The sequence below is a fragment of the Rutidosis leptorrhynchoides genome, chromosome 3 (assembly GCF_046630445.1).
Source record: "Rutidosis leptorrhynchoides isolate AG116_Rl617_1_P2 chromosome 3, CSIRO_AGI_Rlap_v1, whole genome shotgun sequence".
Lineage (NCBI taxonomy): Eukaryota > Viridiplantae > Streptophyta > Magnoliopsida > Asterales > Asteraceae > Rutidosis > Rutidosis leptorrhynchoides.
The window spans coordinates 172,798,413-172,812,205 of NC_092335.1; the positions used below are offsets into that span (position 1 = coordinate 172,798,413).

Consider the following 13,793-nt stretch of genomic DNA (forward strand, 5'->3'; position numbering starts at 1 on the left):
ATGTTGTATAGGATAGGATGGAAAATGTGAAAAACAAACCCCTCGCATTTAACATAGACATTTTGTGAAAATTCTCTTGCGTTTGCAATATTTAATCTAAAAACACTAAATTTAATTCGTAAATGAACAAACAAGTGAGAGTTTTCTTTTCACGACACTAGAGACGGCAAGTATTAATGTTTAAGTGTATGTGGGCCTAATCATGGAATATTATTGAATTACCGTTAAGTTTACGATCCCTAATGTGGACCCTCTTAGATGTGCTGGTAATAAGATTTGTATATTTGACGTTTTGTAAGAATATCAGTAAGTTAGTTATTAAGTCTTCTTGTGATGATTAATAATCCACTACATAATTTGTAAAAAGAAATACATTAAATTCGCTACAATTAAAATATGCACCGTATGTGATAAGCAGTTTTATGCTCATAATCTCGATTCACCTACACAATCCCATGACTAAAGTCACCAAACTATTTTGTTTGATATATTAATAAAAACCTAGATTAGAACTCACCCTACTGGTTCACCCCTTTACGCTTATGTATTGGGATGAGATGATGAGGTCTCAAGTTCGAGTATCTTTCTTTAAAATTATCCGTGAGATTTATTTCCTGAAAGTTGGATTGCCCCGGGAGGTTTTACTGACTTGTATTCAGGATTCAAGTCCGACCTGCTTGCCCTTCGGGATGGTTTAAGGTTCGGATCTCTGTAATGCGGTTTTGGTTTCCATCCGAGAACGTATGCATACGTGGCAAATGAGAGTATTCGATGCCAACAACTTGTCTTTCAATAAAATAAAAACCTAGATTAAGGTTCTTTCTATAATCAGTTCACATTAATTAAATTATACTCGGTGTTTATATTCACAATATAGTCTTTAAATATATTATTAGCTTGTCAGAAAAAAAGTACATAGTAGTAACTCAAGATATTACTTTACACCTTCGAATAAAGAGTTAATTTTATTTAATAATTGTTGAAATTTACTCATAATATAGTACTTTATTGACTTTGAGAAAAAGTAAAACGCTTTCTTGCATGCTAGTTGATCATAGTTGCATGTATCTATCTACCTCCAAACAAAAGAACAAAGTCAAATAATTCTATTATCTGATCAAACAAATACATCTAAATCTTGTAAACCACCAACCACGCGTTTTACAACTTACTATAAATTCCATCCCCATATCCTTTTCTTTAACATTCCATTCACAATTCCTTCACATAATCTATTAGTTATTATCAAATCAAATACAACAACAACAATACCCAATTCTACTAAAGTGGAGTATGGGGGAGGTTAGATGTAGACAGTCCTTTCCTCTACCCTAAAGTAAAAGGGAAGTCATTCCTCCACCCACGGATACCTATCGGTCCCCAGGTAGAGGAAGTCGTCCCTCCCTATTCTGTAGAGCAGAGAGGCTGCTTCCTAGGGACCTCCGACCATAAAGAACCATGAATTCCAATATGTGCAGTAAAAATATACAAGTAAAGTAGATAAAAAAAAGAAACTTTACCATGAATAAAGTATATATCAATACGATATGTATAGGTAAATAAAGCATGTAACAAAATAATGTAATATAACATATAATTAAAATATGTGCGTGTCAAATATGCAAGTATAACCAGTCATGGTAGTACAATAAGTATACGAAAACATGTTGGTAAGAAGCATGTAGGTATACTATGCAGTATAAGATAGATGGTATACAATGTAAACATAGACAAATAAGCATACAATGATAGCATAAAAAGCATGTGATATGTAAGTATGTATAAATTAATTGCTATATAATGTAATACAAACATGTAACCATAAAGTGCAATAAATCCTCTGAAAATGCTACAATAAGTATAGATATATAATATAACCGTAATACAGGTACAGCCAATACGATAAGGCACACAAGCAAGTAGGCAGGAAATATAATATAAATATAAAAAAAAAAAAAAATAAACAAAATGTAAAGCCTAGTCATCTATTCTAATTCTACTCCTCCACAAATTTCTATCAGAAGTCATGTCCTCAGTCAATAAGAGCTCCTTCATGTCAAGCTTCAATCTATCCTCCAACCTACGTCTGGGTCTACCCCTTCTCCTTACGCCCCCAACAACAAGGGTCTCGACTCTCCTAACCGGGGCTAAAAGTGGGCGCCTCAAAACATGTCCAAACCATCTTAGTCGTCCTTCCCTCAGCTTGTTGGTTATGTTCCCAACTTTCAAGTTCTCCCTAAAAACTCCATTTGGTATCAAATCTAGCATTGTCTTACCACACGTCCACCTAAGCATCCTCATATCTGCCACCTCCATCCTTCTCTCCTGGGCTTTCGTCATTGGCCAACACTCCGATCCGTACAACATGGCCGGTCTGATTGTCACCTTGAAGAATTTCCCTTTCAATTTGAGGGGTACTTCTCATTGTTATCAAATCAAATGGCTTCCAAAAATACGTTTGCACCCATCTGCTTATTGCTACTTCTCATTGTTACCACCTACACACCATCGCAAGCGCAACTATCTACCACATTCTACGACGATACATGTCCCAATGCATTACGTACAATCAGGACTCTATCCGAACAGCCATATCTCGTGAACGTCGCATGGCAGCTTCGTTACTTCGTCTTCACTTCCACGATTGCTTCGTTCAGGTAATAACTAAGTATTTGTTTGAATGATTAAGTGGTGAATGATATCAACATTCATTGTGTTTATTTTGTAAACTCCGAATGACAAATATTAGTAGGGCTAAATGAAACCAAAATATGGACGTGTTATTGAAAGTTGATATTCTCATAAGCATTAAACACACATCCATTTTCTTTAATTAACCTTCTTAAATTATATACTCGTAGAAAATAATTATATCTTTTATTTATTCATGTAAATGTAAATAAATGTTAACACGTTAACTTTTAATAAAATAAGTCATTGTCATTTTAACGAGGTTGAATAAGAGCCTTTATATTAATCCGATTATGAACTATAAACGATTCAGTACGTGCTTAATCACTTATATTTTATCAATTAAAGCACTTATATATAACTCATCCATATATAACATCTGCACATATAGTTAGTTTTCAGTTGATTTGAATATATCGTATGTAACGTTTTTGAACATGTTATGCAGGGTTGTGACGCGTCAATCTTACTAGATGATGGTCCTTCAATAGTAAGTGAAAAGAATGCATTTCCTAATAAGAATTCAGTTAGAGGTTACGAAGTAATAGAAGCTGCAAAGTCTGAGGTTGAGAAATTATGTCCTGGTGTTGTATCATGTGCTGATGTACTGACTTTGGCTGCTCGTGATGCATCTGAAATGGTTGGTGGTCCATCTTGGTCAGTCAAGCTCGGAAGAAGAGATTCAACCACTGCTAACATGGTTCTAGCAGAAACCGGTGCTCTTCCTGGTTTCACAGCTCCATTAGAATCGCTTATTTCAACCTTTGATAATGTTGGACTCAACACAAGGGACATGGTTGCACTATCAGGTGATTATTTATTACACAATATAATTTAATTTGCCTTATAAAAACATTATGACTTAGTAATTGTTTTTTAGGCAAAAAAAAAAAAACATTATGATTTATTAAATGTTACTCTCCGTCTCAAATAAATGTCTTTGGTGTCTTTTACATAAAATTAAGAGTCTAAAGTCACTTTATCCCTTAATTTAGACATATACTTCGAGTAAAAGTATAGTTAATGGTAAAAAGGTTAATTTTCTACTCATATTCTTTAAAGTGGAGACTTATTTTGGGATGAATATAGTATTAATTAGCAAAAAATTAATAATATATTGATATTGACAATGCAGGAGCTCATACTTTAGGACAAGCTCAATGCTTTACATTTCGCGGCAGGATATATAGCAATGGATCAAATATTGACGCTGAATTTGCTAGGACTCGTTGACGTCGTTGCCCTACAATCGATGGGAATACGAATCTAGCAGCACTAGATTTGGTGACACCGAATTCGTTTGACAACAACTACTTCAAGAATTTGATACAAAAGAAGGGTCTACTTGAATCAGATCAAGTGCTTTTCAGTGGTGGATCAACTGATAGCATCGTTACGGAATATAGCAACAATCGTAACAAGTTCAATTCTGATTTTGCAGCTGCAATGATCAAGATGAGTGAAATTAAGCCATTAATGGGGTAGGAAGGAGTCATAAGGAGAATTTGCGGTGCTCTTCCTTAATTATTTTTCCGTTCTTCATATAATACGTTCTTTGATTTATTTGTCTCATTCTTTTCAAGTGTAACTATGTATACTTTATACTATATACTCTATATAAAATAAATAAAGCCATATTATTGTTAGTTGATCGCACTGTTTGCGTTTTACGTATAAGAAAAAACTGTTGGTTTACTACAGAGTATATTCTTTTGGACATATATTCAATCCTTAATTACACCTAAAAATAAAATAGACAGAAAGCAATTAATTTTCGGAGGAAACAAATCATTGATTCTCTAGACAAGGTTTTGCTCTTTCCCTTTTCATTTATTTTCTATGTTAAGAAATTTGTGTGTTAGTATTAGTTATTTATTTTCTCCTTAGTCCACGAAGTCTGGTTTTTACTGGTTGTTTGTGTTTTTGTGCTCTTGAGGCTTTGTTTGTTTTGTTTTCGTTTGGTTTGTGTCTCGTATAGTTGGGTTTTTTATCATTTGATAAAAGACCCCTTTGTTTTATGCTAGTTCGTTTATTCGAAAAAGAAACAAATTAACTTAGTACTTGAATGCATTTCTAAAGAGGTGTCATGTAGATAATTGTTAAGAAAGTGAGAATACTAAAATATCAACAATACTTTCAATCTTTATTCAATTAACAACAACCAATATTGACAAACAAATAATACAAACTTTGCCTGAAGCATCACACTGATAAATTCTGAAATGCAAATTTAGATTTAGAACTGCAGAGAAGAAAGATTACCAATCAAAAGAATACCAGATTATACGTAAGTATAAGTCCGAACTAACTCAACTATAATTCAATAAGATTTCAAATTGTATATTGTAACAATAATTTGTTCAACATTCAAGTTCATATTATGTGCAATCCTGTTCATACATTATACATTAATCTTAATTATTTGAAAAGTTTAAATGATAACTAATAAAACTGCAAGAGCAAATTATCAACATAACGTATTAAGTGTGAACGTAGTTTGTTCTTCAAATTTATAGGTTAAATCTTGTGTACACAAAATAATACAAATGTTCAAAATGTTTTATAGATAAAAAGGCAAGTCGTTAATTTAAGTCCAAGACCTTATTTGTGAATAGTGTGTCATATTACATTATTTTTCTGCATAACATCAACGTCCACTACATGGGTTGAATATTGTTATATCATTTAATGACTAGCACTATTGTGTATGGTTAACCATATTTGTGTGTTTGTAGTGTAGCATGTTATATTGTGATTATATGCGTTGTGATGCTAGCTTGTATGTAGTTGTGTGTAAGTATGTGCAAGTAAATATGTTATGTATGTATGCATAGAAGTATCGCACTCACTAAGTGTGTTGCTTACTTCCTCGTTGTTTACTCTTTTATAGATTCAAGTGCCGCAAGGGACAATGGTAAGGCATTGGAGTTTTAACGACCCGGCTTTTTTGACTTGCTTTTGTGCTTTATCGAAACTGCGTATTTGTGCGTACTGAGCGAGTTTATGCTCTGGGATCTTATTTCATGATAATTACTTTGGTTAATATCTTACAACATGCTATTAAGTGTTTAATCACTTAGCTTGATCACCGGAAGCCTTTATGACCGTTAGTGTCACTTGACGTTACGAACAAACTGCGTACTGCGTACACATTTAACTGTTGTCGTAATCGGAATATTATCACTACGAAATCTTAATTATTATTTCATAATAATAATTACTTGGGTTTTTGAATGCTTAATTACGCGTAGTAATTTACTTATGCTTACTAGTTAGTCTTGTTGGACTTTCTACCTTGTTGGGCCTTAGCCCACCCTACACTAGTTAGTGGACTATTTAATTAGCCCAATTATTTATAGCTAGTGACCCATTAATATGTAAGACAAATACCCATTTATTAGAGGGAACATGCTAGCATTTTAGTCAAGTATTATCCTTAATATTGCATGGGATCCTAACATAAGCACCAACTTTAGACAACCATTAACCAAAAAGCAAAAGTGTGTCCCCCTTTTCCCCCTCCCATTCCAACGGCCATCACCACCACCCTCACCCTCACCCTCATTCACCTATAAATACAAGCCTCATTCCATCCATTTTACACTTGCTATCATTTACAATCCACGACCCAGTGTATACACGTCTCAGGCTAGATCACAACTCAAAGTATATATATTTTTGGAATTAACCTCAACCCTGTATAGCTAACTCCAACATTACTGCATATAGAGTGTCTATGGTTGTTCCAAATAATATATATACATGGGTCGATATGATATGTCAAAACATTTGCATATGTGTCTATGGTATCCCAAGATTACATAATATATTAGAATACATGTATAATACAATATAAGTTAGCTAGGATATGATTTGTATAGATTTGTTAAACATTTCCCGTAGCTAAAAAGATCAAAAATATCCAATCTTGTTTTACCCATAACTTCTTCATTTTAAATCCGTTTTGAGTTAATCAAATTGCTATGGTTTCATATTGAACTCTAATTTAAGAATCCAAATAGAAAAAGTATAGGTTTATAGTCGAAAATTTAAGTTACATGTCAATTACTAAAGAGGTAGTCATTTCCGTCGAAAGAACAACATCTTGATGACCATTTTGAAAAACATACTTTCACTTTGAGTTTAACCAAGATTTTTGAATATAGTTTCATGTTCATATGAAAAATCATTTTTCCAGAAGAACAACTTTTAAATCAAAGTTTATCATAGCTTTTAATTATCCAAATCAAAACAGCCCCCGGTTTCACTACGACGGCGTATATCCGATTTTATGGTGTTCATCGTGTTTCCAGGTTTTAAATCATTAAGTTAGCATATCATATAGATATAGAACATGTGTTTAGTTGATTTTAAAAGTCAAGTTAGAAGGATTAACTTTTGTTTGCGAACAAGTTTAGAATTAACTAAACTATGTTCTAGTGATTACAAGTTTAAACCTTCGAATAAGATAGCTTTATATGTATGAATCGAATGATGTTATGAACATCATTACTACCTCAAGTTTTCTGGATAAAACTACTGGAAATGAGAAAAATTGATCTAGCTTCAAAGGATCCTTGGATGGCTTGAAAGTTCTTGAAGCAGAATCATGACACGAAAATAGTTCAAGTAAGATTTTCACTCAAAATAAGATTGTTATAGTTGTAGAAATTGAATCAAATTTTGAATATGAATATTACCTTGAATTAGAAAGATAACCTACTGTAAATAACAAAGGTTCCTTGATCTTAGATGATTACTTAGAATGGATTAGAAAGATTGGAAGTAGACTTGCAAACTTGGTAGTATTCTTGATTTTTATGAAACTATACTTATGGAATTTATGAAGAACACTTAGAACTTGAAGATGGAACTTGAGAGAGATCAATTAGATAAAGAAAATTGAAGAATGAAAGTGTTTTTAGGTGTTTTTGTTCGTTGGTATATGAATTAGATATAAAGGATATGTAATTTTGTTTTCATGTAAATAAGTCATGAATGATTACTAATATTTTTATAATTTTATGAGATATTTCATGCTAGTTGCCAAATGATGGTTCCCACATATGTTAGGTGACTCAAATGGGCTGCTAATATCTGATTATTGGAGTGTATATACCAATAGTACATACATCTAAAAGCTGTGTATTGTACGAGTACGAATACGGGTGCATACGAGTAGAATTGTTGATGAAACTGAACGAGGATGTAATTGTAAGCATTTTTGTTAAGTATAAGTACTTTGATATGTGTCTTGAAGTCTTTCAAAAGTGTAAGGATACATATCAAAACACAACATGTATATACATTCTAATGGAGTCGTTAAGTCTTCGTTAGTCGTTACATGTAAGTGTTGTTTTGAAACCTTTAAGTTAACGATCTCAATTAATGTTGTTAACCCAATGTTTATTATATCAAATGAGATGTTAAATTATTATATTATCATGATATTATGATGTATGAATATCTCTTAATATGATATGTACATTAAAATATCGTTACAACGATAATCGTTACATATAAGTCTCGTTTCGTAATTCTTGAGTTAGTAGTCTTGTTTTTACATATGTAGTTCATTGTTAACACACTTAATGATATATTTAAATATAATTTTATCATGTTAAATATAGTTTATCAATATCTTAATATGATACATATGTATTTAGTAGACGTTATCATAACGATAATCGTTATATATATCATTTCGAGTTTCTTAACTTAGTAATCTCATTTCTTATGTATATCACACATTGTTAATATACTTAGTGAGATACTTACTCATCATAATCTCATGTCAACCATATATATATGTCTATATATACCACAACATGTAGTTTTTACAATTTTGTAACGTTCGTGAATCGCCGGTCAACTTGGGTGATCAATTGTCTATATGAAACTTATTTTATTTAATCAATTCTTAACAAGTTTGATTGCTTAACATGTTGGAAACATTTAGTCATGTAAATATCAATCTCAATTAATATATATAAACATGGAAAAGTTCGAGTCAGTACACTTAAACCCTTACAAATTGTTGTCGTTATGGTTGTTGCTGACGTTATTTCTATCGGCCAATTCACCTCAAAGTAAGTGTTTACAAACTTTTAATTTTTCAGTCATTTTAGTATTTTAGATGAGTTACTTTTGTTTGGATCGGCCAATTCACCTCAATAGTTCTTTACTTTTGCTTTTATCTTTCTTTGTCTTCATTGATCTTATATTCTTTGTAATTGCTTTTTCCCCCCTAAGATTCATAAAGATAAATCGATGATTTGTCGGTATCTCAGTTACTTTTGATGTGATTCATAAAGTTGTCGGTATCTCATGCACATACATCTATTGCTTACCATTATACTTAAATTATGATATTAGAAAATTTAAACGATGTCGTGTGGTAGGAAGTATCCTAAAATCTGAAAACTTTTCTTCAAGAAATATCACATCAATATTTTGACTCTTATGTATAGACCCATCACTCGATATACTTTTCACTTTCATGATATACCTTTATACATACATATACATATATAACTTTCATGCATCAAATATGTATACCCATAGTAATTTTGACTATTAGTTAGTTATTAGAAAATTAATAACTAAATTTGTTTAATCTAAATTTATTTTTAGCAAGAGCTGTATTACATAAAGTAGTTCATATTCATAATGTTCATAAAAGAATTCATGGTGGAACATACCTTTTTCTTATTATTTATTAAAAACAAAACCATAGCTCTCAATATCGAAAAGGACTAAAAATCATCTTTCTTGTGGTCTTAAAACACATAACAACCAAGTTGTGTTATTAAAAAAATATAGATATAAACAAGTGGGGTTATCAGTTTAAGGGTTGTCGACCAATACTTAGTCCCACTTGTTTGATTAGTAAACGCCAATAATCTTCATTCTATAAACAAGTGGCCAGCTAATTTGATCCTTTCTATCCCATCGAAAGCTACACATATATTATTAATAATCTCCTATTAAATTTCATCATTGGTGAGTGGGGTTTTTTTTATTACTTGTCGGCCATAATGTTAGTAAAGAACATGCAGGATCAAATTTGGCATTATAATATCATTTACCAACCATAGACTCAAATTCAAAGTGGTTGTTGTGGTTTTGCTTATACGGTGAACAAGAGTCTTCCATAGCAGCAGTAGATTTCATCGGAGGAAGTTCCGTCGGAGGTAGTGATCGACGGTGGTTAGTTCTAAAAAGACTTTCTAACTTTCTGGTGTTTACAAACTTGATTTTATTTAACATACGAGTGAAGGTTTGTATATAATTTCAAGACTTACCTGAATGCTAGCAGCAGATTCGATAGATCAGTCGGTCGGAAAGACTATCTCTAACAGAAGCCTTTCAAAAATCACAGCTACAATTTCTTCACCAGGTTTGGTTCGTACTCAATTTGATTTGAGCTTTTTCTGGCTGAAAGAATTTCTTAACTGCTGTTGTGCTTGCAAACCTTGATTATACGGAGCACTTCGTGCTGATAACGTGTTATAATTCAGTAGGCTTATAACTACCTTTGTTATAATTCAGTAGGCTTATAACTACCTTTGTTATAATTCAGTAGGCTTATAACTACCTTTAGTGGCCTATGTTCAATTTATGTGAAAGAAGAAAGAAGAGAGTAAATTCTTATTGAAGAATGGTGTACATAATGATTAATATCGATAACATACTTATAGTACAATAATTCACTATGCAGTTAGGTAGAAGAGTAATATCCGTGATCCACCAAATATATTGAATCACCAAATTTTACTTTATCAAAAGTGTCGACCACTACACCATGAAACTTGACTTATAACAAATATCAATATTTATATTTATAAAAATATACACAAGATGCAAATTGATAACTTACCAAGATATTTCTCCAAAATGCCACACTTATTTGCAAATGAACTAGTATTACTTCGGCCCATCATTTGCACACATCGGCCCAGAAGAAACAGTGGGCTCAGCCCCATCCAAAGAACTTGTATCCAACCTCTCTGATCTGACCTCTGTTACGACTTGCAACATTTGATCTTTCCACAAATCCATGAAGATTGAAGGCTGACTTCAACTGCCACATTCACATGCGCACATAAGGTAGCATATTCAGCAACTTCGACACCACTATTAACACGAAGCTCTACCCCTACTAATTTTAGGGTTTCTTGAAACGATCCCAACTGATTTGAGTAAACCTAAGTGACACCCAAACCACCTCCTTAATTACAAACATCCGAAAAAATACTCTACAACACGCCTATCAACACGTCGATTTGAAGACGACATCACCTCCGGTGAAAATCTATCCAAAATCAAACTAGAAATATCCGATTTTAATTCAATTTGTGAATGTTAATTTGTTGTGAATAAAGAATAAGAGTATTTTTTTAATCCAGTTGAATAAAAAATACTCGTATTTGGCTGCAAGAATTGGCGAAAACAAAAATAGGTTTAGAAGGGTTTAGCGCCACGCTTCTGTTACATTACCTCCCTCACAAACACAAACCCCTCAGAATCAAAGACTAACTTTCGCATCGTGGTAATATTTCGACCTATACTTAAATATCTATGCATACATGCTTACAAATCCATTTAATTTCTTCAAGTATGTAATAAATAGCCTCAAATTAGCATGTGGAGAAACATATGTAACCGACCTTCAATTAACAAGCTAAAACCCCTTGCTGACAGAAAAATATATAAACAAACCGAATTTCTTTCACAAATTAGACATTTTGAGCTGCACCCATATCATAATTCATCATTTGGAGTCAAGGGTATTCGACAAAATTGTATCTTGGGTGATTCTATTTTTGGGAGTTTTAAGATTTCTTTAGGTTTATTACATGGGTATTATAAGGGTTCTGCTAGTAGTTCAGCTGCAGCTGAAGAGATTGTATCTACTGAAGAAGAAGATACTGATGACATTCTAGAATTGGTACACAATTTGAATAAGGAGATCAATGTGGTTGAATTGAAAAGTAACGATTTTGATAACTTGAAACAGCCAGAATTGGTGAAAGAAGGGAAGAATTGTGGGGCGTATGCTGAAATAATGCCCGAGTCGTTGAAGAATGAGTACGGATTTCAGCATTCGAAAGTTTCTCAGTTTGTTATTGCTCATTCTCTGGCTAGTCAACGACGACTTAAGCCGTTGCGATCGATTTTCATTCAAATGCTGCAACAAGATGGTACCTTTTTGTTAATCTAATATATATGTAGATGAAAAATGTAGGAATTGCCTTGACCTACACATTAGTCAATTTAGTTATTAAACTTACTAAAAGTACTTTACCTAATATAATTTCTAATGTTACAAAATACTAGCAGCTTACTTTTTCGAATGTTGCACACATTCATGTTAATCAACATTTATATATATCTTTTTTTCTAATAGGTGCTGGCTCAGGGCCTTTAAATTGTGAGCTGCTTTCGTTGCATTTTAAGGGTTGGGATGCTAATGAAATCGTTTGGGACATGTTGGCATTTGCGTACGCTAAATTAGAGATGGTTCATGATGCTCTTTATGTTATATCTAATATGAAAGATTTGAACATTCAGCCATCAATATTGACTTACAAAAGCTTATTGTACAATTTAAGGCACTCTAATATCATCTTGGATGTCTACAACGACATCAAAGAAAGTGGGGTCTGCACGAGCAAACAGACGAACTCCATACTTATAGACGCCTTGTGTAAACAATCTATGATTCAAGAAGCAGTCACCCATCTTCACAAAACAAACGATGTTGTTTCGTTCAATACAATCATGTCAAGTTTCTCCAAATTGGGATTTGTTGATATCGCGCAATCGATTTTGTGTTTAATGTTGAAGTTTGGAGTACATCCTGATACATACAGTTATAATATTCTCATTAACGGGTTATGTTTAGCGGGTTCAATTGAAGACGCGTTGAAATTGACGTATGACATGGATAAACATGGTGTGGGGCTCGATACAATTATATACAACACGATTTCTAAAGGTTTTCGTGTACTCGGTATAATAGATGGGGCACTTAATTCGATTCAATAAATGGTGATAAACGGGTTGAAGCCCGATAGTATTACATATACGTTACTTATATGCGGGTATTGCCAGGCTGGCAAAGTTGAGGAAAGCCGTAAATTGCGAGACGAGATGATTTCAAATGGATTTAATCTAAATTATATATCGTATAGCGTTTTGGTGAGTAGTTTATGTAAGATTGGCCTTGTCAAAAAAGCTTTGTTTTTGTTGTATGAGATGGAAATAGTCGGTTTGAAACCCGATGATGTCATGTATTCGACCGTCATATATCATCTATGCAAACAAGGTGACATTCAAATGGTGAGTAAACTATCTCTAACAGAAGCCTTTCAAAAATCACAGCTACAATTTCTTCACCAGGTTTGCTTCGTACTCAATTTGATTTGAGCTTTTCCTGGCTGAAAGAATTTCTTAACTGCTGTTGTGCTTGCAAACCTTGATTATACGGAGCACTTCGTGCTGATAACGTGTTATAATTCAGTAGGCTTATAACTACCTTTGTTATAATTCAGTAGGCTTATAAATACCTTTGTTATAATTCAGTAGGCTTATAACTATCTTTAGTGGCCTATGTTCAATTTATGTGAAAGAAGAAAGAAGAGAGTAAATTCTTATTGAAGAATGGTGTACATACTGATTACAATCAATTACATACTTATAGTACAATAATTCACTGTGCAGTTAGGTGGAACAGTAATATCCGTGATCCACCAAATATATTGATTCACCAAATTTTACTATATCAAAAGTGTCGACTACTACACCATGACACTTGACTTATAACAAATATCAATATTTATATTTATAAAAATATACACAAGATGCAAATTGATAACTTACCAAGATATTTCTCCAAAATGCCACACTTATTTGCAAATGAACTAGTATTACTTCGGCCCATCATTTGCACACATCGGCCCAGAAGAAACAGTGAGCTCAGCCCCATCCAAAGAACTTGTATCCAACCTCTCTGATCTGACCTCTGTTACGAATTGCAACATTTGATCTTTCCACAAATCCATGAAGATTGAAGGCTGACTTCAACTGCCACATTCACA

At 32.9% G+C, this 13,793-nt stretch overlaps 2 pseudogenes; both read left to right on the forward strand.

Annotated features, from left to right (window-relative positions):
* The first annotated feature begins 2,439 nt into the window (after positions 1-2,439).
* LOC139897008 (lignin-forming anionic peroxidase-like) lies at positions 2,440-4,215 on the forward strand (annotated as a pseudogene).
* A 7,120-nt stretch (positions 4,216-11,335) lies between these two features.
* LOC139900614 (uncharacterized) lies at positions 11,336-13,122 on the forward strand (annotated as a pseudogene).
* The last annotated feature ends 671 nt before the right edge of the window (positions 13,123-13,793 follow it).